The sequence below is a fragment of the Rhinatrema bivittatum genome, chromosome 6 (genome assembly GCF_901001135.1).
Source record: "Rhinatrema bivittatum chromosome 6, aRhiBiv1.1, whole genome shotgun sequence".
NCBI classification, from domain to species: domain Eukaryota; kingdom Metazoa; phylum Chordata; class Amphibia; order Gymnophiona; family Rhinatrematidae; genus Rhinatrema; species Rhinatrema bivittatum.
Genome location: NC_042620.1, coordinates 80,304,547 through 80,320,041, shown reverse-complemented (window position 1 = coordinate 80,320,041; position 15,495 = coordinate 80,304,547).

Genomic DNA, 15,495 nt, shown 5'->3' with positions numbered 1-15,495 from the left:
TTAAAATATTTTAAATATTAATATAGTCTCTTCGGGTTATTTTATGGGCTGGATTAAAAACAATGAATTGCCATAAAGTTAATTTAAATTGGTTAAACATTTTTCAGATCACATTATCAAATAGTAGGAAGACAGATAGTAAATGTTTCCTGCATTATAATTGAGCAGAAAGGTAATTTAACAGGTTTTTCTTGAGGTTGCCTTTCTAAGTATCAACAAAAGAAAAACAGAAAGATGGCAGGAATAGATTGACATTAGTCAACTAAATACACTACTACAAGTTTGTGTCAAAATTAATTAAATGTTACATGAAATTCAATCAGTTGCTACCAGCTGAACTTTAATCAAACAGAATAATGTCATCATATCATCTCAATAACAAAATGATGGTATAATTACAAACCGTTCCTTGGCTTTGTCAAACAATTTTCTAGAAATGTAATAAGTAATCATAGTAGTTTGATCTTTCAGGAATGTTCTTGGGTGAAAGTAAGATTAGAAGCTACTGAAAAACATCAGCATCAATATGTCTTCCAGTTTATTAAATGGCTTTTTCTTTTTTTACTTATGTTGGAATACTGTTATGTTTTCTTGATAGTTCTATGGCACCTATGCAACATAAAGAGTACAGAGGATAACAATGTTAAAAGGTTAATGGTAAGGCACAGGTTTTCTCTCTAATGGGAGCCTTGAATGATTTAAGCAGAATTGTATAGAATATGCGTGGGGCAAGAGGTTAAGCTGTAGCCAGTGTAGGAATATTCCAGAGCTCTAGGTCCGCTAAGTATCAAAAGGTATAACCTGCCTTTTTGGCAGACAAGGAGGTATATCCCTTAGGGGCTAAGTCATAAAAGCAGAAGTGATAAATACCCTGACTCTACAGAGTTTGGGGCTGCTCCAGATTGCAAGGGAAAGAGACTGATTTGAAGCTGAGATCCTCTTCCAGGATTACAGAAGGGAGCAGCAAAGCATATGCAGGCATTTTCCCTTAAAAATCTCAGCGAGCAGCAGAGAAGTAGAGAGTACAATACAGCCTGAAAGTTGGAAGTTAGAAGATACAACCTGTGTTTAACTGAGACATGAACTTTTCTGGACCAGGTAGCTAAACTATGCCAGAGGAAACTTGTTTTGGAGCTCAGAGGATCCTGGTGCTGCACAAAAAGGTTTTTCCTTGAGCTGAGCAAGACATTCTTGTGAGTAACTATTTTGCTATCTGATGAAATTGTATTCCCCTTCCCATTTTTTTCTAATGACTGTATGTGTTTTATATTGTACCCTGCCCAGAACATCTATTTGTTCATTTTTGTTCCCCGATCTGAACGTAGGAAGGGCGTGTAATAATTGCTTTTAAATAAATAAACGAATGAAACTAAAGAGAAGACCAGGCTAGGTTGTGCAAATCGTGAGGAGACAGAAACAATAAAGTAACCAGAAACCCTGTGTTGCTGTGAGAAGAAACTGTTATTTAAGGATAGAAGCTATAAGGAGAAGATTTTCTGGAACTGTGATTCTGTTTAATTTCTGCATCTACCTGAATTGTCATTATGTTTGATTTAGAAGATTCTTCAGTAAACTATTATTTGGAGCACAACATGAGTCTGGAGAGTGGTTTGTTTGTATGGAGTATTCTTAGCCTGGCACTGGCCCTGCAGGTCATCCTGCCCCCAGCTCATGGCTCTGCAAATTTATTTCCCCACTTTGGGATAGTAACTACCCTGCTCCCCGATGCTGGGAAGGTAGCCCCTGGCATACTGGGGGGCTACAGAATGGCACCCAAGAAGGGGCAAGAGTAGCTGGGTGAGGACATTTGTGCTCCAACAGATTTAACACTTTTTGCCATAAACCACATTAGAACTGATGCATAAACAGCTAAAAAAGACTTTTTACCATTTTCCCATGAAAATCCAAGATGGCCGCACTTCCTGCCGACATCCCTGAGAAAACATGAGGAAAAAAGCATGCACATCCACATCAGGCAAGGAAGCATGAGAAAGAGATGATGTCACTGACCTGGTGAAATAGCATGTCTAACCACAACAGTGGTGGCCACAAGTTGCATGAGCAAGGAGTGATTATGTGCATCACACAGGAGCCATTCCTACTGAATGGCACATAGCTACTGAAAAGCACAATATGGCCACTCATTCATCCTTGTGATTCAGCCAGCAGTCCCACTTAACTCCCTGCAACATGGCTTACCAACTAAGAGGTCAAATCTGGCTCAATATTGAGAAGGGGGATATGGTGGAATGCTTGAGTGTCTAACTTGCCATCAAGTTCAAGAACTGCGCCCAATTTGAGTCTGGTGTGCCTTTTGCCAGGATACCCTTTATGAACAACATCCCAGGTCATTTCAAGTTTGCGTGCAGTTACAGCTCCAGAAGGAAACAGAGTACCCCAGATGGGGAGAGAAGTGTCAACCCACCTAAATTGCTATCACTCTCCAATTGGAGCAGTAGCCGTGGGACCCGACACACCTTGCTGTGGCTAGCCAGAACCAGGACTAGCAGCAATGAAACCCCAGTATTCTATATGAGCACCCATGCATCATCTCACCTATCTTTAGGGCCCCAGCCAGAGGCACTGGGTGAGGCGAGTGGGGAAGAACCCATAGAACCAGAGGTGCTCCTGGAAGGGAGAGCTCTCGATGCAGAGCAGGGTGCATGATGAGGTGAATAGGTTGTGGTTATCGTACTGATTGAAGTCAATCCAGAGGGTGGCTACTAAAATGATCAGTGGTCTTTGTTCTATAGCATATGGGGATAGACTTATTAATATAAACATGTATACCCTAGAGGAAAGGTGATATAGGAAAAATATGATGGAGACATTCAAATATCTCAAAGGCTTCCATGCACAGGAAGTTCTAGAACAAGGGGTCATGGAATGAGGGTTAAAAGGGGTATACTCAGGAGTACTTCTAGGAACTATTTCTTTATAGAGAGGATAGTGGATGCATGGAACAGCCTCCCGGTGGAAGTGGTAGAGACCAAAGTGTTATCTGAATTCTTGAAAGCATGGGAGGATTGATCAGAGAAAGGCTATTTAAATTGGATGGATGTACAGATTGGATGGGTAATATGGTCTTTTTCTGCCATTATGTTTCTACAGGGACAACAGTGGGAAAATATAACCCCATTTATCATATTTTAAGAGACACTGTAAATGGTTAGTAAATAGCATGAGATGTTCATCATACAGCAAATGCATTTACCTCATGGTAAATACACTATAACACTTTAGTACATTGGCTCATTGGGTCTGTAGTTCTTGGCCCACTCTCTTGTCAGACACAGGTGCTCTTTTGGGAATTCAGAATCATGCTACCCATGCTTCCAGGGTCCATTCCTGACAGGAGGGAAAGAGAAATATTTTAGAGCCCTTAGGTTTGAGAACTGTTTGCTTATACCTCCCAGTAGGAGAAATAAAACAAACCACCACACAAAACTGGGATTTTTCCAAAAGGAAAAGATTTATTGGAGTGCTTAGTGCAGATGAGCAAAGTCAGTAGTTAGTACACTGGAACATAGTGCAATCCAGTACAGAAACCAAAATTAGCATACACAGTCAGTTTCATAATCACAGACATGTTTTGTACTAGGGGATCCTTTCTTCCAAATTTGCTTTCCCTCTGGGACTTTCCCTGTATTGGTACCTACTTTATGTAATACAGATATGAACATAAGGGGTGCCATACTGGATTAGAATAAAGATCCATCAAGTTCAGCATTCTGTCTCCAGTAGTGGCCAATCACAAAAGCAGATCCACTACTTGCTGCTCATTCCCTCTGAAAAGTGGTGAGTCTCCTGAATTCACCTGATTAATAACTATTTATGGACTTAAACCCACATTCTCTGGCAACAAAGTCCACAGCTTGACTATGCATTGAATGAAAAAATACTTTCTCAACTTTGTTTTAAATCTGCTACCTTTTAGTTTCAAGGTGTATCCCCCTAAAACTAGTGTTATTTGACAAGGTAAACAATAGGGATGTGAATCGTTTTTGAACGATTAAAATTATCATCAGATAATTTTAAAATCGTCCTAAATCGTTAGAGTGCACGATACAATACAAATGCCCCTGATTTATCGTCAGGGGCATTTGTATTGTATCGTTAAATAGGGCACGGGAATTATTTGGGGGAGGTTGGGAAAACCGGCACACCAAAACAACCCCTAAACCCACCCCGACCCTTTAAAACCAATTCCTTACCCTCCCCCACCCTCCCGAAACCCCCAAAATGTTGTTACCTGGTGGTCCAGTGGGGGGGGTCCCAGCGCGATCTCCCGCTCTCAGGCCATTGGCGCCATTTTGGCTGCCACTAATTAAAATGGCGCTGATGGCCCGATAAAAAAAAAAAAAACCCAGCCGACCCTTTAAATCGACCCCCCTTAGCCTCCCCCACCCTCCCGACCCTTTTTTTTTAGGGAGGCCCGCGCCGCTAAAAAAAAAACCCACCCGACCCTTTAAATCGACCCCCCTCCCAACCCCCCCAAAACCTTTTAAAATTACCTGGTGGTCCAGGGGGGCCTCAGGGGGCCTCGGGGAGAGATCCAGGGGGGCCTCGGGGAGAGATTTCCCGTTCCCAGGCATCAGCTGTTCTAAAAAAAAATGGCGCCGATGCCCCGTTGCCCTTACCATGTGACAGGGTATCTGTGCCATTGGCCGGCCCCTGTCACATGGCAGGAGCACTGGATGGCCGGCGCCATCTTTAAAGATGGCGCCGGCCATCATTACTCATCAGCCCCTATTATAGAGTATAGTATAATAGGGGCTGATGAGTAAAGATGGCCAGCGCCATGGCGCCGGCCATCCAGTGCTCCTACCATGTGACAGGGGCCGGCCAATGGCACGGATACCATCACATGGTAAGGGCAAAGGGGCATCGGTGCCATTTCTTTTTTTTTTAGAACAGCTGATGCCTGGGAACTGGAAATCTCTGCCCGAGGCCCCCCTGGATCTCTCCTCTCCCTGAGGCCCCCCTGGATCTCTCCCCGAGGCCCCCTGGACCACCAGGTAATTTTAAAAGGTTTTGGGGGGGTCGGGTGTGGGGGGTCGATTTAAAGGGTCGGGTGGGGTTTGTTTTTTTTTAGCGGCGTGGGCCTCCCTAAAAATAAATTAGCGATGTGAATTGGAATTGGAAACGATTCCAATTCACATATCTTAACTATCAGATTCCCCCCCCCCCCCCCCAAAGCCGAATCTGATCGTTAAGACGATCTGGCACATGATTCACATCTCTTGTAAACAATCATTCCCTATTTACCTGTTCTATCCAACTCATGATTTTGTAGATCTCTATCATATCCCTCTCTCAAATCATCTCTTCTCCAAGCAGAAGAACCCTAATCTCCTTAGCCTTTCTTCATAAAGGAGAGGTTCCAACCCCTTAATCATTTCTGTTGCCCTTCTCTCTACCTTATTTAATTCTGCTGTATCTTTTTGAGAATTGCATACAATATTCACAGAAACATAGTAATGATAGCAGAAAAATACCAAATGGTCAATCCAGTCTGCCCAGTAAGTTTCTAATGGTAGTAACTGCTGCTCTGTGCAGGTTATCCCCATTTCTCTCTTAAGAGTAGTAACTGCCACTACATGTAGGTCACATGGCAGGGGCAATGGACCGCCTGTGCCATTTTTCAAAATGGCACCAGTAGCCCCTGTCACATGGTAAGGGCAAAGGTTCACAGGCACAATTTTGACTAATGGCAGCCACCAGCTTAGGAGTGGGAGGTTGCTCCCGGGCCTCCCGCTACTAGACCACCATGAACTTTGGGTGAATCTTGGGAGTGGTCAGAAGGGTGGGTGGTGGCTCTTTTCGTGGGGGGGGGAGGGTTATATTTAAATAAATGGGAATGGTTGGGGTGGGTTTTGGGTCATTTTATTAATAGTGCATTTTTTAACCATGACCTCCAAAAAAACAATAGGACAAACCATGCAAAATTTGCAATCAAATTCCCACCCCTATAAAATACTATAGTAGATTTTGATGTGGTCAGATACGTGCATATTTGGGGGCTTAGCGGTGTTTTATGAAAGTTATCCTCAAAGAATATAGTCAAACACAACTTTATTGAAGGAATTTGATTAACTTAGACAGAGTCTTACAACAAGGTAATCTACTTGCGTTGAGAATACAGTTGTGCCAGTATCTTTTTATGTGAAAAGCTTAGGTGTTCTTATTGATACAGTCCTGACATTTAACAATCAAATTAAATGAGTGATTCATTCTGGCTTTTTCAAGCTATGTGTATTAAAAGGCTTAAAAACTTTGTTATTTCCAGCTGATTTTTGCTCTGTTGTACATGCTTTGATACTTCCATTATTGGTTTACTTCAATACATCGTACATTGGCCTTCCAGCATCAGCATTAAAAGCATTGTAATGGCATCAGAAATCTGTGACAAGATTGATTTCAGGCCACATGATGCACAACTTCAGCCTGACTTCAGTGCCGGGAAAAATAGTGGAAACTATTCTCAAGAACAAAATTGTAAAGCATATAGAAAGACATGATTTAATGGAACATAGTCAACATGGATTTACCCAAGGGAAGTCTTGCCTAACAAATCTGCTTCATTTTTTTGAAGGGGTTAATAAACATGTGGATAAAGGTGAACCGGTAGATGTAGTGTATTTGGATTTTCAGAAGGCATTTGACAAAGTCCCTCATGAGAGGCTTCTACGTAAACTAAAAAGTCATGGGATAGGAGGCGATGTCCTTTCGTGGATTACAAGCTGGTTAAAAGACAGGAAACAGAGATTAGGATTAAATGGTCAATTTTCTCAGTGGAAAAGGGTAAACAGTGGAGTGCCTCAGGGATCTGTACTTGGACCGGTGCTTTTCAATATATATATAAATGATCTGGAAAGGAATACGACGAGTGAGGTTATCAAATTTGCAGATGATACAAAATTATTTAGAGTAGTTAAATCACAAGCAGACTGTGATACATTGCAGAAGGACCTTGCAAGACTTGAAGATTGGGCATCCAAATGGCTGATGAAATTTAATGTGGACAAGTGCAAGGTGTTGCATATAGGGAAAAATAACCGTTGCTATAGTTACACGATGTTAGGTTCCATATTAGGAGCTACCACCCAGGAAAAAGATCTAGGCATCATAGTGGATAATACTTTAAAATTGTCAGCTCAGTGTGCTGCAGCAGTCAAAAAAGCAAATAGAATGTTAGGAATTATTAGGAAGGGAATGGTTAATAGAACGGAAAATGTCATAATGCCTCTATATCGCTCCATGGTGAGACCACACCTTGAATACTGTGTACAATTCTGGTCGCCGCATCTCAAAAAAGATATAGTTGTGATGGAGAAGGTACAGAGAAGGGCAACCAAAATGATAAAGGGGATGGAACAGCTTCCCTATGAGGATAGGCTGAAGAGATTAGGGCTGTTCAGCTTGGAGAAGAGATGGCTGAGGGGGGATATGATAGAGGTCTTTAAGATCATGAGAGGTCTTGAACGAGTAGATGTGACTCTGTTATTTTCATTTTCGAATAATAGAAGGACTAGGGGCATTCCATGAAGTTAGCAAGTAGCACATTTAAGACTAATCGGAGAAAATTCTTTTTCACTCAACGCACAATAAAGCTCTGGAATTTGTTGCCAGAGGATGTGGTTAGTGCAGTTAGTGTAGCTGGGTTCAAAAAAGGTTTGGATAAGTTCTTGGAGGAGAAGTCCATTAATGGCTATTAATCAATTTTACTTAGGGAATAGCCACTGCTATTAATTGCAACAGTAGCATGGGATCTTCTTAGTGTTTGGGTAATTGCCAGGTTCTTGTGGCCTGGTTTTGGCCTCTGTTGGAAACAGGATGCTGGGCTTGATGGACCCTTGGTCTGACCCAGTATGGCAATTTCTTATGTTCTTAACCATATTTCTCCAGTGCTTAAGGAGTTGTATTGGCTGCCAGTCCATTCACAAGTTACTTATAATGGTTTACTACTTGTCCATAAATACTTTCAATGGATTCTTTTCCTTGGACTAACAGGCTTTTTCATGTATACAATTCATCCCAATATTTGCAGTCTTCTGAGAGGGTTTGCTTAATGTCCCAACTGTGCACCAGGCTCACCTGGCAAAAATGCGAGAGCAATCTTTATCCATGATAGTACCAGACCGTTGGAATTCTCTACCCCAGGCATTATGTCTGATCAGCTGCACAAAGACTTTTAAAGCTATGCTCAAAATACATTTATTTGAATTGGTGTTCAACTGATCTGTGTGTCTTGGTTTTCATTTGAGGAGATTGTTAATATTTTTGTTTTCTATTATTGTATTTTAAACTGTGTATGTTCTACTGTACACTTTGTTCTACTGCCTTTGACATTGGTATTTGGCAGTCTATAAAATACTAGGGATGTGCATCGGGTGCACAATATTTTGCGCTTTCAGGTTCGGCATTTTTTTTTTTTTAGTAAAAAATAGTTTTTTGGCTTAGTGCGTGCTAACGGGAGTTAGCATGCACTAACAAAAAATAACAAAAATAAATGTTTTTTTTGTTAGTGCGCACTAACTCCCAGATTTTAAAAGGGTTACGCGCATAAGGTACGCACATAACCCTTTTAAAATGCCCTTGCGCGCGCCAAGCCTATATTGCATAGGCTTCTGGCGTGCGCAAAGCCCCGGGACGTGCGTAATTCCCAGGGCTTTCTTGGGGTGGGCATGTCGGGGGGCGTGACGCGGTCGGCGCGTCATCGGGGGTGTGTCGGGGGCATGACGCGGTCGGCACATCATCTGGGGGCGGTACCGTGGGCGTGGTTTTGGGCCTGGGGCATTCCAGGAGCATGGCCATGGCCTCCGGACCAGCCCCTGGACTGGAACATGGTGCGCGGCAGCCGGCCCGGCGCGCACAAAGTTACACCTGCTTCGAGCAGAGGTAGGGGAGGGTTTAGATAAGGGAAGGGAGTGGAAGGTGGGGGAGGCAGAAGGAAAGTTCCCTCCGAGGCCGCTTCGAAACCGGGAGGGAACAGGCAGCGCACGCAAGTTGTACAAATGTGCACCCCCTTGCGTGCGCTGACCCCGCATTTTATAAGATACGCACAGCTACGTGCGTATCTTATAAAATCCGGGGTACTTTTGTTTGCGCCTAGTGCGCGAACAAAAGTACGCGCACGCGCTGTGTTTTAAAATGTACCCCTAAGCCAAAAAATTATTTTCACAAAATTCGGGGGAAAAAGTGTTTGTTTCACGATTTAACCGATATTTATTTATTTATTATTTATTTATTTATAGATTTTTTTTTATACCAGAGTACGTAAGTAACATCACCTCGGTTTACATTCAAACAGTAATTCAGCATTGTGCTTTACAATATAACTTAGTAACTGAACGAATACAATACCATGTATAACTTTGTATTAATAGAATATAAACAATAAATGAGAGACTGTGGAAATTAGGAAGAGTAGTAGAAGATTTAGTTCATTAATAGTAGGCTTTTTTAAATAACCATGTTTTAAGGTTTTGTTTAAATATTTTGTGACAAAGATCCTGGCGTAATTCAGAGGGCATGGTGTTCCATATTGTTGATCCAGCAATAATGAAAGATCGTTCTTTTGTACTAGAGAGTTTAGTCAGATTGGGTGCTGGGATCTTTAGTTTGGCTAAATTCTGGAATCTCGTTGGGCGGGAAGAAGTTTTGAATTGTAGTTGATCTGTGAACCAGAGCATATCTCTATTTTGAATGGCTTTATGTATCAGCGTCATAGATTTATAAATTATCCTAGAAGCCACAGGTAGCCAGTGCAAAGACTGAAGTGCTGGGGTGATGTGATCATGGCGGCTTGTGTCGGTGATAATGCGGGCAGCTGCATTTTGCAACATTTGCAAAGGTTGAATGGTGGCTTTAGGTAGACCCAGTAGCAGAGCATTGCAGTAATCAATCTTTGATAAAATAGTTGCTTGTAAAACTGTGCGAAAGTCATATTGGTATAAAAGAGATTTAATACGTTTAAGCGTGTGTAGCTTAAAGAAACCATTTTTGACCGTATCTGCAATGAATGTTTTAAACGTGAGATTGCTGTCAATGATGATACTAAGGCTGCGTACATGCTGTGAAATATTGGAGTTGTCTTGTGAAATACCAGAGTAGATCAGTGTTGTATTTTTTGGAGGTGAAATTATGATAAGCTCAGTTTTATTGGTATTGATAGCCAATTGGTTGTCTGTGAGGATTATTTTAATTTCTAATAAAGCTGCCTTCCAAGTACTCAGGGCATTTGTGATTGTGCTGGTAATAGGTATGAGTATTTGAACATCATCTGCGTAGATGAAGTGTTAAAGACCCATTTTTGAAAGTAACCGGCATAGAGGTGTAAGGTAAACATTGAATAATGTGGAGGAGAGAGATGATCCTTGGGGGACTCCTTGAGAGAGGTTTCTTGGCTTGGATTCACTTCGTCCACATCTAACGCTGTATGTTCTGTTGCTCAGGAATGTCTGAAACCATAGTAATGCCGATCCAGAGATACCTATTTCAGAGAGGCGGATAATAAGGGTGTTTTGGTTTACCGTGTCAAAAGCAGCTGATATATCAAGAAGGGCGATGAGGTATGATTTGCCAGCATCTAAAGCTTTTAGTAGCACCTCAGAAAGTGATATCAAAAGCGTTTCCGTGCTATGGTACTTTCTAAATCCATACTGGGATGGGAAGAGTATTTGATGTTCATCTAAATAATCAGTTAGTTGTTTGTTGATGACTCTTTCCATAATTTTTGAAAGGAAGGGTAGGTTTGATACTGGTCGAAAGTTTGCTGGATCAGATGAATCTAGGTTAGATTTTTTTATCATTGGAGTTATGATAGCATGCTTAAGTATAAAAGGAACTATGCCTGTGGTGATGGATTTGTTAAGAATCTTTGCAATAGGTTTTGCTATTGTAGAACGTATTGAAAGAAGAGTCTTAGTGGGTAAGATGTCTGTGGGGTGGAAAGCTGGTTTCATTTTCTTTAGAATTGACTCGACTTCAATACCAGTAGTGATCTCAAGATTAGATAGCTTTGTTTCAAATTTAACTTGAGTGGTTGATGTAGTTTGGTTGGTGTGTGAAGGAGCAGGAAATGATTTGAATCGCGTTAAAATAGAATGTATTTTGTTATAAAAGAAAGTAGCTAGTTCCTCACATTTTGAATCATCGTTGTTGTTTGGACTGTTGCGAGCTGGAGCAGTAACAAGGCTTTTGACATATTGGAAGAGTGCTTGAGGGTTGAATTGATATTGGTGAATTGGCGGATTCGCCGGGGGCAAGAGAGAATTGAATGGCCTTACCCCGACGGGTCTGGGCGCCGATCGCGCAGGCCTCTCTCCTCTCGATCACGGCGGCAGCGGCAGCAGCGGAGGTCCGTAGATGTTAGCAGCGGCGCCTGGGGAGCAGTGAATTTAAATATCCCTCTCAGCGTCTGATAGGCCGAGATCAGGTAAGTAGGCGGGACTTAGGGCTGACGTCACGTTTGTTTGGTGTGGGCAGTGTGATCGGTGGCCGGATTCGCCGGGGGCAAGGGAGAATTGAATGGCCTTACCCCGACGGGTCTGGGCGCCGATCGCGCAGGCCTCTCTCCTCTCGATCACGGCGACAGCGGCAGCGGCAGCAGCGGAGGTCCGTAGATGTTATATATAATGAATTAAGAATTATCATACAATATTTCAATTCGTTATAAAAATGATTCATATCCCTACCAATAAATAAATAAATAACATAAATAGTTGAAATATATGTCATGTGTAGAGCAAACAAATATGGTATGGAACCAACATGATTCAGAGCTCTGTTTGTAACTCAAAGGTCTTGGTGGTAAAATAAATAATGTCCCAAAAAATAGTAAACTGCTATTCAAGAAAAACAAAATGAGATTTGTCTAGTTTTGTGCACTTTGTTTTTCCTATCTTTAGACAACTCTCAGTTCCAACATAAGTTATCTAATGTTGAAATTGACATGTGTTTTCTTTAAGACAACTAATCCACAGGCTTCTGGGGGAAAGAACTCAAGGTTTTGCAGTCATTTGGAGACTTGCATGCTGAAAACCTTTCATTCAACAAAAAACTATTTAAGGGCAGGTAGCTTGAATCTGTCTTCTTTCTTTGCCCTTCAATCCACTGCTGAACAGTGTGGCATCTGTTTTGCAAACAAAGGAAACCCACAGGGGGGTGGGGGAGGGATTTCAGCAGTCTAGTTCAGACTCTTAGGTTGCAGTATCCTGTATCCATTCTCCAACTCTCCAACTGCTTGGACAGCAGCTGTATACACTTTTCCTCTGTCGCTCTGCAGTTCTCTCTGTCTTCCCTTGGTGGGCTTGCAACATAGTCACACTCCTCAGATATGAACTCACTCCTCATTGGATGAGAATCCTTGCAATGCTGTCAGATTTATTCCTGGGATTGTATGAGGATCCACACAGACTGCAGCATGCAGAACCAGGAAGCATTTCAACAGGGGATTATCCCCTAGATGTGTTAGATAAAGTCATAGTTTATCCTTTCCAGCCTTTGGATCTAAAGAAGGCTGAAAAAGCTCCCAACATACTAGAACTGCACAGATATTAGGGTAGGGCCTGGATATATTTGTGTCCTATGTGCATTTGATTACTTTGATCGTCACTCCTGTTTCTACATCATTAATGAACAATGGTCCCAAACCAGATCTTTGGGGTATTCTGTTATTTACCGTTCTTCACTGGGACCATTTAGTCTAAACCATATTTATCCACATGACCACTAATTTTGTTATTAATTACAGCTTCCAAAATTCTACCAGGCACAACTGTCATTTACCGGGCTGTGGTTGCTCAGATCACCCCTGGAGCCCTTTGGAAAAGAGCTCCAGGAGATATACCTAGCTCAGTCAAGAGGACTGGAAAATTCTATTGAACAATTACAAATGAGCTTCTGCTGACTTCCTATAAACAGTATCACTGTAGAGGGTTCACATTCCTGGAAATCTTTCTTTGAATTCCAGAATGCAAACCTACTTATTAGAATACATAAGGCAATCTTCACCATTGGTCCTTACTCTTAAGATCTTCGTGGACCTCAATAAAACTCCTAAATCCCCGGAGGCCTAAGAACTTTCACCTGAGTCCTGACCACTTTCCTAGGAAGGAAGACTGAAAGAATGAACAACATCCAAAGTAGGCTCATGAGTTTTATAGAAACATTCTTGTATAGACACCTCCCATCGGGGAGTATCTGAAAAGTACTGCATTCCATTTCCCTCCCCTCATAACTAATGTCTGTGGAAACACTGAAGCAACTAGTAAAGGATGCTTAGGTCACCTTTACATGTCTATAGGAGGAAAAAAGTTTAAAACATCTGGCCCAAAGATGTTTTTTCCATAAGCAGACTGCAAAAAAGCACTATTTTTGTATAAGGCCCATAGAAGACAAGAGTTTCTATTTCTTCTATAAAGATAAAGGGTCTTATTCAAAAAGGATATTTTCCCATTCTTTACTGACTAAGATCCAAAGTCTCAAATACTGTGGTATATATAAAGCTAGCTAGTCAACGTAAAGATAAGAAAGTGAAGAGAAATCTAGAGCACAAATGAATTTCCTAAAGTGTAGAACTGGTATTCACATCACTTTCAAAAGCTCTTTTGTTCTTTTCTTCTGTGCATTTTAAAGTTCGATTCTTTGTTAGAGATGAGTTTTGGTACTTGAAAGGAATTGAATCACCTACAGTATTGACAAAAAATGCTATACAATCTTTACAGCAGCCTAAAAAATATATCTTTTTAGTAGTTCTGTTTCAACAATTTTTATTAAAATTCTGCTAGCCTTCTAGCAGATTGGGACTGTCTTGGTAAAAAGAACATAAGTAAAAACATTTCTCTTATAGTTTTGATTTCAATTTCAAACCTGATGTTTTCAAAGAAGACTTCCTGTTAATACCCTCAAAGTCATTGACAAATTCTTTATTGTCAAAACTCAAATTGAAAAACCTACATTTTTAAGAGTGATGGGCATTTGATGAATTTGAAATAATCACTCAATTACTATAATGAGGACAATTTCCAAGGCTATTTACCCGGCTTAATTAAAATTTACCAACGTAAATTTTGCACGGCTGAAAATTGCCCTGTTTTACCTGGCTAAAAATATGCACTGGCTTCCATAGTATGCATATTTTTATTTAATTCTTTATTTCAAGCTGATATTCTGCCTTATCAGATCCACGTAAAGCTAATTACAATTTATGACTTAATCGATTCCTAAACACAAATATCAATATTTACCCTAAAGAAATTATCCCAAATTAAAACTCTATAACCCAAATAAATACTATATTTCATATCATTGTTTCTCTAACTTATGCTAAATAGCAAATACAATCCCAACTGTTTTGGAGGTTGCCAAAATAAATGGAAAATTGGGAAATTTTCAAAAGCTTTCACATGCACAAAATTGCCAGCAATTCATACTATATAAACATGTAAACTCTGCATGTATATAAGCCTTCATGTGTAAAAGTGTGTACAAACAACAGGGTGTAGTGGTTTGTGTGTGGGTATGGTTTGCCCGTACAAACATAATAAGCTATTTTAAAAGCTACATATGTGCCAACGTTATGAAAACTATCAGCCCGATTTTCAAGAGCATTTACATGCTTAAAAGTGGGTTTTGCATGTAAAATGCACTTTACCCATGTTAGGGAGCTTTTGAAAATTACTACAATATATCCCATTGAATTGTAGATTGGTTTTACCTGCATATGATTTGTAGTCCCTACAAGAACTTCGGTATATAAAAATTAAAAATAAATAAATAAATAAATAAAGTGAAATTATGAGTAAATGGCTTTGAAAAATGTCAACTATAGTATGTTACATTTACATTTGTGGCAACCCCCCCAGTTTGACCACCAGATGACACTGTCCCTATAAAGAACACACTATTAAGGAGCCATCCATCCCACTCTGTCCCTCCCATCTGGAGGATCTGGATTGGATGCCTCAGCCCTATTTAGCCCACCCATTTTAGGACACATTGGAATTAGTTTGAGGAAGCATTTGAACACTAAAGATGTTTAAGTTTTACCCTCTCTGAGGCCTCCCAGCTTCACCCAGATGCAGTTCAGTTAGAAGTGACACCTCATCGTGCACTCCCTGCTAGAGGGTCCTTCTCTACTAATTTACAGAAGAGAGAGATTTTTACATCTGAAACACTTTTGGGGCAAAAGGGCTTTCACCAGAGATATCTGTGAACCCACACTAGGTGAGTAATGGATCCTGCTATGAGAGACAGTGAGAGCAGCAGATAAGAACATAAGAACTTAAGAAATTGCCAAACTGGGTCAGACCAAGGCCAGCATCCTGTTTCCAACAGTGGCCAAACCAGGCTACAAGTACCTGGCAAGTAACAAAACACTAAGTAGATCCCATACTACTGACGTCAGTAATAGCAGTGACTATTCTCTAAGACATCTTGATTAATAGCAGTTAATGGAATTTTCTAAGAACTTATCCAAACCTTTTCTTA